The 4,392-nt window shown below is 42.0% G+C and overlaps 1 long non-coding RNA gene across 1 annotated transcript; it reads left to right on the top strand.

Annotated features, from left to right (window-relative positions):
- The first annotated feature begins 848 nt into the window (after nt 1-848).
- Nucleotides 849-2,513, top strand: LOC147796297 (uncharacterized). The gene is made up of 3 exons (XR_015428144.1): nt 849-901; nt 1,876-1,926; nt 2,428-2,513. It is a non-coding gene; the product is annotated as an uncharacterized LOC147796297 (long non-coding RNA).
- Nucleotides 2,514-4,392: the final 1,879 nt, after the last annotated feature.

Raw genomic sequence — 4,392 nt, 5'->3', positions numbered from 1 at the left:
CAACATCTGCCACCACTCCCGCGGGTACCGCTGAGAAACCCGCTCCGCTGGACGTGGAATTCGCCCTGCAGGTCAAGAAACCGGGAGACACCCAGTTTGTTCTACTGCGGGAAGAGGATTCGGCACAGCGAAAGGTGACAATCCTTTCAGTAATCACAGGCTCAATGCATGCAGAGCAGCCCCAGCCTTTGCATCCAAAAGGTGTTCCTTTTCCATTTCCTAACAGCCAGGTTCAACCTACGCTTTCCCTGCTATTATTGCCTAGATCTTCCAAGCCAGCCTTGACGACGAACGGCCTAAGAGATTGCTTCTGCCGATTGACGACGAGAGCCTTGAGGGCATCGTTCAACTGCGCATCGAGTTCCAAACCGTTACGGGGGCTCAATCGGCAAGACTGGAATTGCACATCTTCGGGTGTTCAGAAGGTGGGCCGTTCGTTCACCTCTTTCCAAGGAAATAATGCCTGTTTTGTCTTGAACACTGAATCCTTTTCTGCACAGTTCACGATGGCACAATTATTAACAAAGTATTATTTTATCTTCTCCCAGAATATACAACAACCCATATGACAACAAATATGACAACTTTCACGACATCAACAGCTGTTAGTGAAGAGATAACAACTTTGAGGGCTACATCAGAAATTTCAACTACACAATCTAAACGAGGTAATAATTTTGATTGCAAAGTTTTCTGGGAATAGATATTACCTAGCTTTTATGTTGATCTGGTTTGGAGGGTTCCAGAATGTAAGATAACAATATTCCAAACTGTTTACTGTGTTTGAATTCAATGAATAATTTACAATCAGATTACTACTGAGAATGTCCTTTGTCTTTTTTGTGATCAGGTCCCCCTGGTGGTTCTGAGGTTAAAACAACTACGAAGCCTATTCGTTCTCGTACGTAGAAATTTACAATTGTTGATTTTATCCAAATCCGTAGGATTTGTGTCAGAAATCATAATGGATTTGGATGATTCAGAACTGTGAACTTAATTCAACAGAGGTTTAATAGTGTTTATCAACGAACCATGTACATAGGTTTTACATTGAACACATTTTATATGACACAAGTGACAAACACGTGTATAAGAGTGTTTGTTGTTTAGACTAATAGTTGAGAATTTCTTATAATTCACCACTTTACACCATGCAGAAATATCGACAACAGAAGATTACATCAATCATCACTGTTGAGTTATTCAAATAAAAAATGTTGTGAAAATAATTTTGTCCATCTTAATGCATTTATTAAATCGGTCCCCCAGGAGACTCAGAACTTCCAACAACTGTAAAGCCAACACGTTCTCCTATGTATTGACGACTGATGAAACCAAATTCCTCTTATAACGAATGTTCCCTAAATTTGTACTTGCTACAGCAGTTAGTTTTGTTTATGTCTATACACGGACACACAAAAACAAATTTACTAACACAGATTTAGTTTTGTAGTTTCTGATGGATAGCATATCTTTATCAGATAAGTCTAGAAGGAGTTTCAAATCCTAACATTTTTTGTTCGAAAAAAACGTTTCATCAACCAAAATTTGAATTTAAGACTATTGACGAACTAAAAAGAGATGTTAGAATTAAATTTCTATACAACTGGAATAAGCATATAAAGTTTCATAGTAATATCAATGCTTTTATAATAAGTTGAATGTATGAGATGTAGAATGTTTGTAACTCAAAAATGCTACTTCACAAATTGTTCTCCCGATTTCAAACTTCAGGCTAAGCGCACAGTCACATGTACTTATCAAAACTCCAAATACACGTTAAAGTGCAATGGCATTTTATTGAGAATTATCAACTCCTACGGAAAAGCTTGGAAATTTTTATAGTTTAAATTATTCACACTTTCACTGATGCAGGTCCTCCAGGAGGTTCTCAAATTGAAACAACCACACAACCAATGCGCTCTCGTAAGTATAAATGTGTGGACAATATTAATTGATACAAATATTTCTGATAAACACTCTTTGCCGATCATCTGTAGATACATTATAAACTTTATGTTTCTAGTTGAACTTGCTGAATTATGTAATCACGTTTATCAGATAAGGGACTTTTCCATTACCTGCAATTACCAAGTCAGGGTTCCAAAAAATGATATACAAGCAAACAGGTTATATTTTCCGATTTTTTGTTTCCTTGCATGCCATAAGAAATACTTCATTGCTCTGGATTATCAAAGGAATACAAGCAAAACATTGGTAATAATATACTGATTGCAAAAATTAACACAATAAAGCAAATCAAATCAAAAATAAGAAAACTTCTCCACAAATACATTCCCAACTGTAAGAGGCGCTCATATCAAAGACTGAAAAATGGAAGAAAAAATTCCACATCAGCCCTTTTCTTTCAAAGGAACAAGATTCTATCCACTTTTGTTCAACTTAATTTGATTCTCTTCTCTCAAGGATATTCAAAAACAGAACCAGCGACCAAAACCACCATTTCAAAATCAACTCTGACGACAACGTCTCCTCGCTCATCAACTCCAGGTAAAAAGAACTAATTCAACCCTAATAAATTCCACCATTCCTCTGTATTAGCCTGGCCAAGGATTGTGGTGAACAACTCTAGAATCCCGATCCTCCGAATAACATCGTTTTTCATGGCAGGCTACTGTCTCGATCCAATGGAGGGCGATTCCAGACTTCTCTCCGATGCCAACGGTCAGGGCTATAACTGATTACACTTCCAGATTTCAAATTCCAGAGAAATGTCAGACACATCTCAACACCCAAGCCTCCTACTCGTGAAGCTTTCTTTCCCCATCGGCTTATACGTGAACTTCAAGGAATCTCTTTCACGATTTCATGTCAGGTTACTGTCTGGATCCCATGGAGGGTGAGTCCAGACTTCTCTCCGATGCCAACAGTCAGGGCTTGGACTTGCTAGATGGTAGTGCGGGATCCTTCCAGTTCACAAACCTTCCGATCACCGACGCCACAGAAGCCAAACCCAGCCTAGATAGTATATTCCCCAGACGCGTGACTGTCCGAGCCATCAGTTTCAGGCTGTTGCCAACATCTGCCACCACTCCCGCGGGTACCGCTGAGAAACCCGCTCCACTGGACGTGGAATTCGCCCTGCAGGTCAAGAAACCGGGAGACACCCAGTTTGTTCTACTGAGGGAAGAGGATTCGGCACAGCGAAAGGTGACAACCCTTTCAGTTATCACAGGCTCAATGCATGCAGACCAGCCCCAACCTTTGAATCCAAAAGGTGTTCCTTTTCCATTTCCTAACAGCCACGTTCAACCTACGCTTTCCCTGCTATTATTGCCTAGATCTTCCAAGCCAGCCTTGACGACGAACGGCCTAAGAGATTGCTTCTGCCGATTGACGACGAGAGCCTTGAAGGCATCGTTCAACTGCGCATTGAGTTCCAAACCGTTACGGGGGCTCAATCGGCAAGACTGGAATTGCACATCTTCGGGTGTTCAGAAGGTGGGCTGTCCCTTTACCTCTTTCAAAGCCAACAATGACTGTGTCTGCAAAGCCGAACCCTTTTCCTGACTCAGCTCACGATGCCAGGAGAATTAACAGTTTCATTTTTACCCTCTCCTAGAATATACCACAACCGAGGTGACAACCAAAGTGACGACTGTCACGACACCGACAACCACTGTCAGTGAAGAAACAACCACCTCCACAACAACATCATCAGAAATGTCAACTACTCCAGGTAAATGCAACAGAAAGGATTTTTCTCAGCCTTTCAAGTCGAGTACTTTAGCCGTTCTACATTTCCGTCCCTCTTCAAAGACAAAGAGATTTCAACACCAAGGCTTTCACTCCAAAAGCATTAAACCGGCCTTTACCCCATGTTTTGGCGATTCAGGATACTGCCTTGAGCCCATGGATGGAGAAAGAGGACTTGAATCGGAGGTAACGCCAGTCGGGGCACTTACTATCGATCAAGAGACTTCCTACTTGACCATTACCGACTTACCAATCGACCCAAGCTCCAGTGATGTTGCCAGTGTGGAGCGCAAATTCCGCCAACCCGTCAGAATTACAGCACTGCGCATGACCATGCGTCCGCCTCAATCAACGAGTGCACCGAGCCAACCAGTAACGACTGCAACCACGCCAAAGTCTGTTGCACAAGAGAAGTCGGTTCAAGTCACCATCGCATTGCTGACGAAGAAACCGGGAGACACCAGTTTCACTCCACTGACTGACGATTCCACCAATGCTACCAAAGTAAGTGCAGTCCACAGACAAGACCATTCTCATTGCTCCAGATCCTCTAGTCAAACATTTGAAATCACAGAAAGTTGCTACCCGGCTTCATTTGTACACAATGCTGGCTCAGAATTTCACGAGCATCCCCTCCCCTCTTCTGCAGCTGATAACCATTCCTCTCGAGGGAAA

This window comes from Acanthaster planci, linkage group LG17 (assembly GCF_054643075.1).
Source record: "Acanthaster planci isolate LZ-2023a linkage group LG17, COTS_SCS, whole genome shotgun sequence".
In the NCBI taxonomy this organism is placed as follows: Eukaryota; Metazoa; Echinodermata; class Asteroidea; order Valvatida; family Acanthasteridae; genus Acanthaster; species Acanthaster planci.
The sequence above is the reverse complement of the archived record's forward strand: the minus strand, read 5'-3'. Positions and strand labels throughout refer to the sequence as shown.